This window comes from Oncorhynchus tshawytscha, linkage group LG25 (genome assembly GCF_018296145.1).
Source record: "Oncorhynchus tshawytscha isolate Ot180627B linkage group LG25, Otsh_v2.0, whole genome shotgun sequence".
In the NCBI taxonomy this organism is placed as follows: Eukaryota; Metazoa; Chordata; class Actinopteri; order Salmoniformes; family Salmonidae; genus Oncorhynchus; species Oncorhynchus tshawytscha.
In genome coordinates, this window is record NC_056453.1 from 7925320 (window position 1) to 7941956 (window position 16637).

The window sequence follows — 16637 nt, forward strand, 5'->3', positions numbered from 1 at the left end:
CATTCCTGCATGACATGACACACAGGATTCCTACCAACCACCTTAAATCATTAATTCAAAAGTGTCATTCTGATCACTATCCACATGTATGCAACATGTGTCATCGTGTCTAAATTAGTTTCCGGGGTCTTTCAGCAGAAAGTTGATTAAACAGAGGATGTGGTTCACCTTGTTATAGCATGAGCCAAACAACCTTAGATTCAATCAGATTAGGCTTCCAACTATCAAGATTTAATCAAGGTCCTCCCAGAGCTTGGACACGTTGCCCTGGGCAGTAAGCATATGCCAGACAGACTGATCTACTGAAAGACTAGTACAGACTCTCTACATAAGATGGGTTACATTATGATCCTACTGTACTATAGACATATCAAGAAGGGGACAACATAATGGGGGGCGGCCCGGGAGGAATTGCAAGGGAAAAAGAGAGAAATCTGGAGAGAGAAAAATCAATAAACTGTATGAGGGATATGACGAGAGAAAATTTTGAATGAAAGAGTGGGGAAGAGGAGGCATTAGAAGGACCACAAACATGGCGCTGGACGGCCAGCGTCCGCCTGCCAACGCACACAGTCCACAAATGAGACGTCTGTGACTCTGAAGCCTGGCGGGACTTATTTTAGGAGGGGAAAGGCTCCAAAAGCACAGCCCTGTTTATGTAAGGGCGGTAATGTGTTTCAGATTACAGGGGGTTGTATGGAAATTCTTGTGGCAAGACTGGCCTTTTCAATGCTGGAGAGCGAGAGAGAAAAGGAAGGAGACATTTTTGAGAAAAGGCTATCCATGTGCTGGTCCTACCTTTTTCAGTTTTAGAAAATAATGCTGTAGGGGGTACTGAGGAAGCAAAAGTCAAGGAAATAGGGAGGGGGAGTACTGTATGCTAGGCTAGGGAGGGGTCTAAAATACTACCAAATTGTGCTGAAAAAGAGGAATGGAGTAGAGTCTGGTAGTAGTCTAGTTCAAAAACACTGATGAATACAGTTTGCTGCTAAAATGTTGAGGATTGCGTCGGACTCAGTGTAAGAGTATACAGCTACCATCCTATAGGTAACTGCCAAAGTCATTGAAAAACTTGGCAAATGAGGGATACAAAGTATATTGAAAGCAGGTGCTTCTACACAGGTGTCAATCCTGACTTAATTATGCAATTAACATCCCATCATGCTTAGGGTCATGTATAAAAATGCTGAGCAAGACATTATTTTGGCTCCCAATGGATATGCCCCCATAGAATGACATTGCCCCCATCCAAAGGGCACAAGTGGTCACTGAATGGTTTGATGAGCATGACAACTGTGTAAACCATATGCCATAGCAGTCTCAAATCACCAGATCTCAAAAAAACTTAAGGAAGATTCTGGAGCATTGCCTGAGACGGTTTGTCACCACCATCAACAAAATTATGGAATTTCTCATGGAAGAATGGTGTCGCATCCCTCCAAGAGTTCCAGACACTTGTAGAATCTATGCCAAGGCGCATTGAAGCTGTTCTGGCTCATGGTGGCCCAACACCCTATTAAAAACACTTTATGTTGGCGTTTCCTTTATTTTGGTAGTTGCCTGTGCATTTGCAATGATCTTGTGGGGTGACATTGTAGAAGTCTCCTTCTAGTCATCTGCTTTCATCAACATCCCATCCACCTTCTTTGCTGTTCTTGGCAAGAGGAACTTTCAGCTGGGCAAAGGCAAGCGAGAAGTAGAGAAACGGGACGAGTTCTGTGTCTTTAAATAGCGACTACCACTAAGGGGAGAAAAAAAAAAAACTTTAATATGAGGGTTTAGGATCTAACATTCCTGGAGGCTATGTGGCGTGTTATCGCCAATTATTATTATTTTAGCTCCAGGGTTCAGCAATGTCTGTCAGGACAACGTGTTCTCCTGGAGTTTGTTTTTATCAGGGGAAGAACAAAGGGGAAGAACAAAGAAAAAAGAAATATGCAAGATCTGGCACAAGAAAGGCTCTTGGCCAAGTGCTACCATATTGCATTAACTCCAATGGAGCATGGTCTACCCCCAAGCCAAAAGACTCCTGAACATCTAATCTAATATTGTTATTTTACTGCTGCTCTTTAATTACTTGTTGCTTTTATTTTTTTATTATTATTTTTTTAACTGCATTGTTGGTTAGGGGCTCGTAAGTAAGCGTTTCACTGTAAGGTCTACTACACCTGTTGTAAAATTTGGTTGATTTGGTCGAAGGCAATGTATTCCACAATAGATTTGCTTTTCGGACTCCTATAAACTCTCCTCTATGCTAGAAGAGATAGTGTGGTGTTGTATATTAGGCCGATCCTGTATCATGGAAAGAGGAAGTAGAACCTTTCACCTATCCCGTCTGCTTCTGCTCACTGCACCCAAACCGTGGAGACTTTGATCCCAGTGATTGCTCTGCAGGGAAGGAGTCACATGGAGGGAGTCGGGTTGCTATGTTTGGTGTCTCTCATCTCGTCGACGATTCAATCTGCTGTTACGGCAACAAATGAGTGTTTATACGCCTGAAACGGGAGAAGCTGCCAGGCCCTGCACTTTAATAGTGGTTAAATACTTAGGATACATGGCAGATACTGGATTACAGTGGGGCTCAATGGTAGTTTGTACCTGTGAAGCACACACAATGTTATTGAGACCTATAGGACACCTACAGGGTGATTAAAAGCCAATGGGAGCGGGAAATATTTTTTGGTATCTCAGATTGTTTCGGCAATTCTCACAAACGTCATTAGGAGGAAGGATATTTGACATGTATTTTACGTTTCTATCACAAACCATTTTTGAGTAAATCATGTAAAAGTGGCCACTTTAGGCCCTTTTCAGATATATACACACGCCTCTTCCTCCCGTGAACCGGACATGATACAAACAGATCTTGGTGTCATTATACACCTTATCATTCGCTCAAACATATGGAGTGTGTCTTGATTCTGAAATACACATTTTCACATGAATTTATTCAACAATAAAAAAAAATGTATGAATATCTCAAAACAACCTTTTTTATTTTGTTAATTTTAAAAAAAATGTTGTGTTTGGAACAATACAGTTTTTTTATGGATCAACAAGGGGCGTGGTTAAATTTACACTGAAGGCATCCCGAAAAACGCTTTCACGGCTCGGTCCACCCAAGTATTTCTTTAGCAACAAAATCCCTGCAACATACTCTACAAGTACGTAACATTTGGGCTCTATAGGCCAGACACAGTCTTACACACACACAATTTCACAGAGAAAGCCTTCCCTAGCCAGGGATGCCTAACAACTCTCCCTGAGGAATTGGGAGGTGCTTTCATGCAGATGCAGTCCCACTCTGAGCAGGAAGCTGAGCACCAGTTGTGTGTCTAGCCTAGATGAAAATCATATGAGCCTATTCCTCATCGTATTATTTGTCATCTGAGTATTATTCTCAGTTTTATCTTGTCATCATAACTTCCATATGACTTTAAATCTCAAGACATTGTGCCCTGTCAGCTGATATTCAGACTTAGAGAGGAGATGCAGGAAGCATTTAAATGTGAAGCCAGTTAAAGAGAAATGCCAATGCGAAGAGGCAGCTTTCCTCCTCCAGGCTCCATATACTTGACTCCTTCCTGTTCCAATCCCCTCTTAGAGGAGTTCAAAGGTCAAACCAATTGGAACAAAGAGAGAGACAGAATAAGAGTAGCTTTGAATACTACACGAAAAATACTGCAGTCACTAAGTCATGATGTCCCCAACAAGGGTCACCACCATCTTCATGTTTTGATTAGGTGGAAACCATCAGATAAGGCTGGCAAAAGAAACATTCTAGTCTAACCGACCCAACTGGGGGTGATGGGCAGGGTCACCATTACACTAGTTCTAAGTGTTTTTCCACGCAAAAAAATACATTTTCCAAGGAATGTCTCTAGATCGAGGATGTAGGTTTGGGAGTCAGTGAGAGAAGACAACAGTCTTAACCACTCCACCATGTCAGCAGTTATCAGCTATTTAATCAGGGACTCCTGTTAGGAAGAAAAAAAAGGGAAAAAAACACCTCTAGTTGTTTTGGAAAACAATTATATTTAATGGCAGCGGTTTGCCAAAAAGTTTTCCTGCAGACAAAACAACACTGCCAAAGTTCCATATAGCACTGTAGTGGGTGTGGCCAACGGCAACAATTCCGACCAAATATTTTAGAGGACCTCCGCTTAGCCTCAGAAACAAAAAAATTTGCAGTTTTAAAGCTAATTTTCTCAAACATTATAACAAAATCAATCCATTTTTAAAATTGTCTAGTTATTATTTTGGTTATTGTTAGTTCTTATTTAAAAATATATAGTTCCATTATTTTTTCTACATACTTTATATCTGTTTTAGGTCATTTGAGGTTACACTGAAAACGTTTTATGTTCTGTTAAATTATGTTTTGGGCGGCAACAATTTAGTGCTAAATGAATATGGGGGAACACTGAGTGGGCTACACCACCAGAGATGTGTAGATAAGGATGTTCCAGAATCTGCCATGGTTCCCTTACATTCGGCCCCTTATCTGCGGACTGGTCCGTTGAAGCAGAATTCCCAGGACCTTTACTGGAATTTCAGTTTCCATACAAAACGTTTCCACAAAGAGATTGGGCATCTGCTGGGGATATATTTAGGAAGTTCCTTGGCACTGTGCTCTCGGAGGCCAGACTGCCCGACTTCAAGTCAAACAAAGTCAATGTCAACTGGACAAGCAGTCTGGGCCCAGGTTTCATCATTAGAACCTTCGTAAGGGACATAATTAAATATCCTGGCTGTTTCCCCACAACCATCATTACTCAAGTTGCACCACTCATAGAACATTGCCTCCATCGTTAGATGTGTTTTTTTACCTACATAAAGAAGATCTACGATAAACATTGAATCAAATAAACATCTGTCTCTCTGTGACCGCCGATAACTTCACAACGAAGTTGACTACAGATACTGTGCACTCGGAAAGTATTCAGACCTTTTTCAACATTGTTATTTTACAGCCTTATTCTAAAATGGATAACATTGGTTTCCCCATCATCAAATCTAAACACAATACCCCATTTATGACAAAGCAAAAAAAGGTTTAGACATTTTTGCAAATGTATTATATATTTTAGAAAACAGAAATATCACATTTACATAAGTATTCAGACTCTTTACTAGGTACTTTGTTGAAGCACCATTGACAAGTCTTTTTGGGTATGAAGCTACAAGCGTGGTATACCCGCATTTGGGGAGTTTCTCCCATTCTTCTCTGCAGATCCTCTCAAGCTCTGTTACGTTGGATGGGGAGCGTCGCTGCACAGCTATTTTTAGATCTCTCCAGAGATGGTCAAGCGGGTTCAAGTCCGGGCTCCAGCTGGGCCACTCAAGGAAATTCAGAGACTTGTCCCAAAGCCACTCCTGCGTTGTCTAGTTGTGTGCTTAGGGTCGTGGTCCTGTTGGAAGGTGAACCTTCTCCCTACTATGAGGTCCTGAGCACTCTGAGGCAGGTTTTCATCAAGGATATCTCTGTACTTTGCTCCGTTCATCTTTCCCTCGATCTGGACTAGTCTCCCAGTCCCTGAAAAACATCCCCACACCTACGACCACCATGCTTCACCATAGGGATGGTATTGGCCAGGTTTCCTCCAGACATGACGCTTGGCATTCGGCCCAAAGAGTCCAATCTTGGTTTCATCAGACCAAATTCTCTCATTTTTCCATGGTCAGAGAATCCTTTAGGTGCCTTTTGGCAAACTCCAAGTGGGCTGTCATGTGCCTTTTACTGATTAGTGTCTTCCATCTGGCCACTCTACCATAAAGGCCTGATTGGTGGAGTGCTACAGAGATGCTTGTCCTCCTCGAAGGTTCTCCCATCCACAGTGGAACTCTGCAGCTCTTTCAGAGTGACCATTGGGTTCCTGGTCACCTCCCTGACAAAGGCCTTTCTCCCCTGATTGCTCAGTTTGGCCAGCTCTGTCTTGGTGGTTCCAAACCTCTTCCATTTAAGAATGATCGAGGCCACTATGTACTTGGGGACCTTAAAAGCTGCATAAATGTTCTGGTACCCTTCCCCAGATCTGTGCCTCAACACAATCCTGTCTCTGAGCTCTACAGACAATTGGGACAATTCCCAATTCCTGGTTTTTGCTCTGACATGCACTGTTGATTGTGGGACCTTTATATATATATATACACACACACACACACACACACACACACACACACACAGGTGTGTGTCTTTCCAAATTATGTCCAGTCAATTGAATTTACCACAGGTGAACTCCAATCAAGTTATAGAAACATCTCAAGGATGATCAATGGAAACAGGATGCACCTGAGCTCAATTTCGAGTCTGACAGCAAAGGGTCTGAATTTTTTTTTTATATACACTGCTCTAAAAAATAAAGGGAACACTTAAACAACACAATGTAACTCCAAGTCAATCACACTTCTATGAAATCAAACTGTCCACTTAGGAAGCAACACTGATTGACAATAAATTTCACATGCTGTTGTGCAAATGGAATAGACAACAGGTGGAAATTATAGGCATTTAGCAAAACACCCAATGAAGGAGTGGTTCTGCAGGTGGTGACCAAAGACCACTTCTCAGTTCCTATGCTTCCTGGCTGATGTTTTGGTCACTTTTGAATGCTGGCGGTGCTTTCACTCTAGTGATAGCATGAAATAGAGTCCACAACCCACACAAGTGGCTCAGGTAGTGCAGCTCATCCAGGATGGCACATCAATGTGAGCTGTGGCAAGAAGGTATGCTGTGTCTGTCAGCGTAGTGTCCAGAGCATGGAGGCGCTACCAGGAGACAGGCCATTACATCAGGAGATGTGAAGGAGGCCGTAGGAGGGCAACAACCCAGCAGCAGGACCGCTACCTCCGCCTTTGTGCAAGGAGGAGCAGGAGGAGCACTGCCAGAGCCCTGCAAAATTACCTCCAGCAGGCCACAAATGTACATGTGTCTGCTCAAACGGTCAGAAACAGACTCCATGAGGGTGTTATGAGGGCCCGACATCCCCAGGTGGGGGTTGTGCTTACAGCCCAACACCGTGCAGGACGTTTGGCATTTGCCAGAGAACATCAAGATTGGCAAATTCGCCACTGGCGTCCTGTGCTCTTCACAGATGAAAGCAGGTTCACACTGAGCACGTGACAGACGTGACAGAGTCTGGAGACGCCGTGGAGAATGTTCTGCTGCCTGCAACATCCTCCAGCATGACCGGTTTGGCGGTGGGTCAGTCATGGTGTGGGGTGGCATTTCTTTGGGGGGCCGCACAGCCCTCCATGTGCTTGCCAGAGGTAGCCTGACTGCCATTAGGTACCGAGATGAGATCCTCAGACCCCTTGTGAGACCATATGCTGGTGCGGTTGGCCCAGGGTTCCTCCTAATGCAAGACAATGCTAGACCTCATGTGGCTGGAGTGTGTCAGCAGTTCCTGCAAGAAGAAGGCATTGATGCTATGTACTGGCCCGCCCGTTCCCCAGAACTGAATCCAATTGAGCACATCTGGGACATCATGTCTCGCTCCATCCACCACGTTGCACCACAGACTGTCCAGGAGTTGGCGGATGCTTTAGTCCAGGTCTGGAAGGAGATCCCTCAGGAGACCATCCGCCACCTCATCAGGAGTATGCCCAAGGGAGGTCGTGGAGTCTCATTTTGACATGTTTTAAGGACATTACATCAAAGTTGGATCAGCCTGTAGTGTGGTTTTCCACTTTAATTTTGAGTGTGACTCCAAATCCAGACCTCCATGGGTTTATAAATTTGATTTCCATTGATAATTTGTGTGAGTTTGTTGTCAGCAAATTCAACTATGTAAAGAAAAAAGTATTTAATTCATTCAGATCTAGGATGTTATTTTAGTGCTCCCTTTATTTTTTTGAGCAGTGTACATTTGTAGAAATTTCAACAAAAAAATGTTTTTGCTTTGTCATTATGGACTATTGTGTGTAGACTGATAAGGACAATAATTAATTCCATTTAGAATGAGGCTGTAACGTAACAAAATGCGGAAAAGTGAAGGGGTCTGAATACCATTCAAATGCAATGTACATAGTTGCCAATGTATTTGCAATTGTTACAAACAAGCGAAGGATAAAAGATGCTTGAAATGAAAACAGAGATGACTGCATTAAAATATAAATAGCCTATAGTATAGGCTGAGCCTATATTTAAAAAAATATTGAAATCAATTCCATGTTCATTCATTAGAAAGCAAATTACGGACTCCTCTTTGAACCTGCGTATTTCTCCAAAGTTCAGTTGTCCGGAGTCTGTCAGGACCTGGGATCAATGGAGACACTCAAGTTTTTTAAACCTGTATCTCTTGACACATTCATGAAAATAGTAGTGGCCTCTAAACCGTCAAGCTGCATACTGGACCCTATTCCAATTAAACTACTTCCTGTGCTTGGCCCTCATATGTTGAACATAATAAATGGCTCCCTATCCACCGGATGTGTACCAACCTCACTAAAAGTGGCAGAAATAAAGCCTCTCTTGAAAAAGCCAAACTTTGACCAGGATTTTTTAAAACTTATCGGCCGATATAGACTCTCCCATTCATCAAAAAAAATATTTAAAAGCGGTTGCGCAGCAACCCACTGCCTTCCTGAAGACAACTAAAGTATACTAAACGCTTCAGTCTGGTTTTAGACCTTAGTGTCAAAAGCAGCACTAAGGTCAAGGAGCACTATCGATCACCACATTCTTTTGGAGAGATTGGAAACCCTAACTGGTCTACACGGACAAGTTCTTGCCTGGTTTAGATCTTATCTGTCTGAAAGATATGTTTGTCTCCGTGGATGGTTTGTCCTCTGACAAATCAGGATTCCGTTTTAGGACCCATATTGTTTTCACTATATATTCTACATCAGTGATGTCATTCGGAAAACATCAACTTTCACTGCTATGCGGACGACACACAGCTGTACATTTCGATGAAAGAAGTTGAAGCCCTAAAATTGTTTACCCTGGAAGCCTCTGTTTCAGACATACGGAAGTGGACGGCGGCAAATCATTTACTTTTAAACTCGGACAAAACAGAGATACTAGTTCTAGGTCCCAAGAAACAAAGAGATCTGCTGTTGGATCTGACAATTAATCTTGATGGATGTACAGTCGTCTAAAATAAAACAGAAGGACTTCGGCGTTACTCTTGACAATGATCTCTTTTGACGAACATATGAAGAATATTTCAAAGACAGCTTTTTCCCCACCATCTTTGTAAAAGTTTTGTCCAAAAATTATGCAGAAATCCCTGTTTTTGTCACTTCTAGATTAGACTACTGCAATGCTCTATTCTCCGGCTACCCAGATAAAGCACTAAATAAACTTAGAGCTAAACACGGCTGCTAGAATCTTGACTAGAACCAAACAATTTGATCATATTACTCCAGTGCTTGCCTTTCTACACTGGCTTCCTGTTAAGGCTAGGGCTCATTTCAAGGTATTACTTCGAACTTACAAAGCATTACATGGGCTTGCTCCTACCTATCACTTCGATTTGGTCCTGCCGTACATATCTAGAAGTACGCTATGGTCACAAGACGCAGGCCTCCTTATTGTGCCTAGAATTTCTAAGCAAACAGCTGGAGGCAGGGCTTTCTCCTATAGAACTCAATTGTCATGGAATGGTCTGCCTATCCACGTGAAAGAAGCAGACTCGGTCGACCTTTAAGTCTTTACTGAAGACTCATCTCTTCAGTAGATCCTATGATTGAGTGTAGTCTGGGCCAGGGGTGCGAAGGTGAATGGCAAGGCACTGGAGCAAAGAATTGCCCTTGCGGTCTCTGCCTGGCTGGCTCCACTGGGATTCTCTGCCTCTGACCCGATTACAGGGGCTTACTAGTGGTCTTCCATGTCGTACCTAGGAGGGGTGCGTCACTTGAGTCAGACGTGATCTTCCTGTCTGGTTTTGCACCCCCTCGGGCTTCTGCGGTGGGGGAGATCTTCATGGGCTATACTCAGCTTGGTCTCAGGGTAGTAACTTGGTGGTCTGAAGATATCCCTCTAGGGGTGTGGGGGCTGTACTTTGGCAGAGTGGGTGGGGTTATATCCTGCCTGGTTGACCCTGTACAAGGGATGGGGCCACAGTGTCCCCTGACCCACCCCTGTCTCAGCCTCCAGTATCTATGCTGCAATAGTGCCCCTGTGCCGGTGGGCTAGGGTCAGTCTGTTATATTCTCCTGTCTTATCTGTTGTCCTGTCTGAATTGAAGTATGCTCCCTCTAATTCTCTCTCCCTCCCCTACCTGGAGGACCTGAGCCCTAAGACCATGCCTCAGGACTACCTGGCCTGATGACTCCTCGCTGTCGCCAGTCCACCAGGTTGTGCTGCTGCTCCAGTTTAAACTGTTCTGCCTGCGGCTATTGAACCCTGACCTGTTCACCAGAAGTGCTACATTATACCGGACCTGCTGTTTCCACACTCTCTCTACAGCATCTGCTCTCTCAAAAAGCAAATTGTCATTTACTCCTAGGACCATCTACAACCCTGCTGGTCACCTATGAACATCTTGAAGAACAATCTGGCCTTAATGGCCATGTACTCTTATAATCTCCACCTGGCACCGCCAGAAGAGGATCGGCCACCCCTCGAGCCTGGTTCCTCTCTAGGTTTCTTCCTAGGGAGTTTTTCCTAGCCACTGTGCTTCTACATCTGCAATGCTTGCTGTTTGGGGTTTTAGGCTGGGTTTCTGTATAACACTTTGTCACATCTACTGATGTAAAAGGGGCTTTATAAATACATTTGATTGATTCATTTGAGTTATATTTTCCTAGTTGTAGGCTACAGTCTGTATTTTTTCCCCTCAATGTATTTAATGATGTGTAATAACATGGGAGCAATGATGTACCACATCTGCGATTTAGTGCATTATTAAGATATTTGCAGCCATACAGTATATACTGAACAAAAATATTAATGCAACATGTAAAGAGTTGGTCTTATGTTTCATGAAATTAAATAAAAGATCCCAGATATTTTCCAAATGCAGAAAAAGCTTATTTCGCTTAAATTTTGTGTACAAATGTGTTTACATCCAGGTTAGTGAGCATTTCTCATTTGCCAATATAGTCCAGCCACCTGAAAGGTGTGGCATATCAAGAAGCTGATTAAACAGCATGATCATTACACAGGTGCACCTTGTGCTGGGGACAATAAAAGGCCACTCTGAAATGTTCAGTTGTGTCACAAACCACAATGCCACAGATATCTCAAGTTGAGGGAGCATGCAATTGGTATGCTAGCTGCAGGAATGTCCACCAGTGATGTCGCCAGAGAATTTAATGTTAATTTCTATACCATAAACCGCCTCCAACGTCATTTTAGAGAATTTGGCAGTACTTTCAACCGGCCTCACAACTGCAGACCCTATGTAACCAGCCCAGGACCTCCACATCTGGCTTCTTCACCTGCAGGATCATCTGCGATCAGCCATCCGGACAGCTAATGAAACGGAGGAGTATTTCTGTCTGCAATAAAGCCCTTTTGAGGAGAAAAACTCTTTTTGATTGGCTAGGCCTGGTTGCTAGCTAGCATTAAACTTATCTTATAAAAAACAATCATAATCACTAGTTAACTACACATGGTTGATGATATTACTAGATATTATCTAGCGTGTCCTGCGTTGCATATAATCTGACTGAGCATACAAGTATCTAAGTATCTGACTGAGTGGTGGTAGGCAGAAGCAGGCGCGTAAACATTCATTCAAACAGCACTTTCATGCGTTTTGCCAGCAGGTCTTCGTTGTGCATGCATTGCGCTGTTTACGACTTCAAGCCTATCAACTCCCGAGATGAGGCTGGTGTAACCGAAGTGAAATGGCTAGCTAGTTAGCACGCGCTAAGTGTTTCAAACATCACTCGCTTTGAGCCTTCTAGTAGTTGTCCCCCTTGCTCTGCATGAGTAACGCTGCTTCGGTGGTGGCTGTTGTCGTTGTGTTGCTGGTTCGAGCCCAGGGAGGAGCGAGGAGAGGGACGGAAGCTATACTGTTACACTGGCAATACTAAAGTGCCTATAAGAACATCCAATAGTCAAAGGTTAATGAAATACAAATGGTATAGAGGGAAATATTCCTATAATAACTACAACCTAAAACTTCTTACCTGGGAATATTGAAGACTCATGTTAAAAGGAACCAGCAGCTTTCATATGTCCTCATGTTCTGAGCAAGGAACTGAAACGTTAGCTTTCTTACATAGCACATATTGCACTTTTACTTTCTTCTCCAACACTTTGTTTTTGTATTATTTAAACCAAATTGAACATGTTTCATTATTTACTTGAGGCTAAATTGATTTATGATGTATTATATTAAGTTAAAATAAGTGTTCATTCAGTACTGTTGTAATTGTCATCGGCTTTTTTGGTCCTCCAATAAATTGGTATCGGAGTTGAAAAATCATGTTCGGTCGACCCCTAATCTGTCGACCTCTAGCACAAACCCACCGTTGCTGGACCAGACAGGACTGGCAAAAAGTGCTCTTCACTGCTAAGTCACAGTTTTGTCTCACCAAGGGTGGTGGTCTGCTTCGCATTTATCGTCGAAGGAATGAGCGTTACACCGAGCCCTGTACTCTGGAGCGGGATCGATTTGGAGGTGGAGGGTCCGTCATGGTCTGGGGCAGTGTGTCACAGCATCACCGGATTGAGCTTGTTGTCATTGCAGGCAATCTCAATGCTGTGCGTTACAGAAGACCCACATCCTCCTACCCTTCCTGCAGGCTCATCCTGACATGACCCTCCAGCATGGCAATGTCAACAGCCATACTGCTTGTTCTGTGCGTGATTTCCTGCAAAGTCAGTGTTCTGCCACGGCCAGCGAAGAGCCCGGATCTCAATCCCATTGAGCACGTCTGGGACCTGTTGGATCAGCGGGTGAGGGCAAGGACGATTCCCCCCCGAAATTTCCGGGAACTTGCAGGTATCTTGGTTGAAGAGTGGGGCAACATCTCACAACAAGAACTGTCAAATCTGGTGCAGTCTATGAGGAGGAGATGCACTGCAGTACTTAATGCAGCTGGTGGCCACACCAGATACTGACTGTTACTTTTTGACCCCACCTTTGTTCAGAGACACATTATTACATTTCTGTTAGTCACATGTCTGCGGAACTTGTTCAGTTGGTCTCAGTAGTAGAATCCTGTTATGTTCATACAAATATTTACACATGTATAAACGCAGTTGACAGTGAGGACGTTTCTTTTTTTGCTGAGTTTACAAGGGGTACCGGTACCGAGTCAATGTGAGGGGGTACAGGTGAGTCGAGGAAATCCATAGATTAGGGCCTACAGTATTTATTCCATTTGACTGATTTCCTTATATGAAGAGTAAAATCGTTGAAATTGTTGCATGTTGCATTTATATTTTTGTTCAGTATATACAGTACCAGTAAAAAGTTTAGACACCCCATTGTAGAATAATAGTGAAGACATCAAAACTATAAATAACACATATGGAACTATGTAGTAACCAAAAATAGTGTTAAATCAAGATATATTTTATATTTGAGATTCTTCAAAGCAGCCACCCTTTGCCTTGATAACAACTTGGCACACTTTGCATTCTCTCAACTAGCTTCATGGTGTAGGTCACCTGGAATGCATTTCAATTAACATGTGTGCCTTGTTAAAAGTTCATTTGTGAAATGTCCTTCCTTCCTAATGCATTTGAGCCAATCAGTTGTGTTGTAACAATGTAGGGGTGGTATACAGAAGATGGCTTTTTTACAAAATAGGGCTAAGTCCATATTATGGCAAGAACAGCTCAAATAAACAAAGAGAAATGACAGCCCATCATTACTTAAAAGACATGAAGGTCAGTCAATGTGGAACCAAAGAGCGTTGATGAAACTGGCTCTCATGAGGACCGCCACAGGAAAGGAAGACCCAGAGTTACCATTGCTACAGAGGTTACGTTCATTAGAGCTACCAGCCTCAGAAATTGCAGAACAAAAATGCTTCAGAGTCCAAGTAACAGACATCTCAAAATCAACTGTTCAGAAGAGACTGCGTGAATCAGGCCTTCATGGTTGAATTGCTGCAAAGAAACCACTACTAAAAAGGACACCAATAAGAAGAGACTTGCGTGGACCAAGAAAAACACGAGCAATGGACATTAGACCGGTTTAAATCTGTCCTTTGGTTTGATGAGTCCAAATTTGAGATTTTTGGTTCCAACCACCGTGTCTTTGTGAGTAGGTGAATGGATGATCTCTGTATGTGTAGTTCCCACCGTGAAGCATGGAGGATGAGGTGTGATGGTGCTTTGCTGGTGACACTGATTTATTTAGAATTCATGGCACACTTAACCAGCATGGCTACCACAGCATTCTGCAGCGATACACCATCCCATCTGGTTTGCGCTTTGTGGGCCTATCATTTGTTTTTCAACATGACAATAACCCAACACACCTCCAGGCTGTGTAAGGGCTATTTGACCAAGAAGGATGATGGAGTGATGCAACAGATGACCTTGCCTCCACAATCACCCGACTTCAACCCAATTGAGATGGTTTGGGATGAGTTGGACCGCAGAGTGAAGGAAAAGTGTGGGAAATCCATCAAGACTGTTGGAAAAGCATTCCAGGTGAAGCTGGTTGAGAGAATGCCAAGAGTGTGCAAAGCTGTCAAGGCAAAGGGTGGCTACTTGGAAGAATATAGAATATATTTTGATTTGTTTAACACTTTCTTGGTTATTATACGAGACCCATTGCAGGATGTCAAGTTATTTGTTTATTTGTGCAGATACAAATATTGGAGAGGCCACCTAGAAAATAAGATCTGTTGGTAAGCTATATTCCGAATATTCAGGAAACTATAGATCCTGAAGTCTGGTTCTCTGCCATTACCATAACATTATAAATACTTTCCATAAGCCTAAAAGTCTAAAACATGGCCCTGTAAGCTAAAATTCAGCCCAATGCTATTACTCCTATATATCAAACAGCTCAAGGTGTCCTTAATTGAAATGGTTGTCAGCAATAAGTGTGAGTTGCACTTTTATGTAGTCAAAGTTTTTCTATTATATTAACAAGATATTCGAGTGACCGCTCGAACAATGTCCTCAAAGATGGAAGGCAGGCGGAAGAAGGCGAGATCAGGTGGGATCACTCTAGCCAATGAGAGGGCAGATTTGTGTAAAGAACAGGCCATAGAGATAGATACAGGACTCATCTTTGTATCTGTGCTATTATAGTGTCTGTGACAGCATGGGCAGCACCATTGAGGATTATAAAGCAGTACATGTTCATATTCATTGGCTGACTGCTCCCAAATCATAGGAATCCCCACCCAGTTGACTACTTTAAAAAAATGGTGGAGGCCCTCAATGGCAATGTCCATGTGAAAATGGGTTATATCCATGAGTCCTCTATCTACCTCTATGACAAAAGGCAAAACTCTGATATAAAGTCTGGGTTTTTTAAGTTGACCAAATGCCACGTGTGTCCACTTATATCAGAGCATTCGTAACAACCTGACCACTATGAAACTTATTTTTTATCAAATAAGCCTCACGTAGAAAATTAGTGTTGACCAAATTCAACACGCTGTCATTGACCTACATACAAAAATATAAACCTCTCGCTTCACCTCTTTCTCTCAGATGTAGGCAAGAGGTGCTCAGCAAAACCGACTACAGGGTCATTTCAGTAAGCCATGTCACCCACCATCTCAGATTTTTTTAAATAGTTTTTTTGTTGTTGTTAGAAACAGATAAGCACTCCGGCAACATTATTTTGCTGAATTATATTATTATTTGACCTCTGAGAAATGAAGCTACCTGATTGCACCCAAATTGGCCATTTTAATTTGTAGGATTCATACATATAATATGCAATCATTATAGAATCTAACAACCGATTTGCCCCAAACTTTTTTCTAACAATGAGTAAGATATGAGGAATTCAAAGAAATGGTAAAAAGCCACACATGGATATAGCATCAGTTCTGTGTCTGACGAGAAAAAAAAAAAAAAAAATATATAAAATAATCTATAAGTCACATCATTGAGTTGTCCATAGACTGTTTATTCCTTTACATTGAGGGAGGGGGGACAAAAAAAAAAACTGGCAATATCTGGATGTTGGATGGGACATAAACCTAACAACTTCAATGACTAATTTCTCTGAACAGGAGAAAAATAAATCAAAGAATAAATGACACTGGATGAAGAAACAATACTCCGACCCTCAGCTCCATACTACTTGTCAGACACAGACAAACTGACACTATATACTTTTTGTTGGGGTGGGATTGGTGTGGGATTTTGTCAATTTCTTTGGATTCTAAGTCATAGTTAGAAAAAAGTGTAGTCCAAATCAAATGTTAGTTACTATATTTATTGAATATTATATGAATCCCATAAATTAAAATAGCCAATTTGGGTGCAATTAGTTTCTTAGAGATCAAATTACATTTCAACAAAATAATGTTGAAGTAAATGCTAATTGTATCTGTTTCTAACAACAACAAAAAACGATTTCAGAACAATCTGAGATGGTGGGTGTCAAAATCCTCTTTCTTGTATTTTTGGAGGTGGAACGACCGTACAACTGTTCAGAATCATTTCACTGGATTGTCAGAAAAGCATTTGGGAGAATTCTACTAGAATCAAATCTGTCCATATTCAAGTCAAACAGGAATAGGCCTACTATTAC

At 42.3% G+C, this 16637-nt stretch overlaps 1 protein-coding gene across 3 annotated transcripts in view; it reads right to left on the minus strand.

Moving 5' to 3' along the window:
• LOC112224153 (unconventional myosin-Id) overlaps window positions 1–16637 on the minus strand; it is a 124148-nt gene that overhangs the window by 105851 nt on the left and 1660 nt on the right. The gene's annotated exons all lie outside the window — the stretch shown is intronic.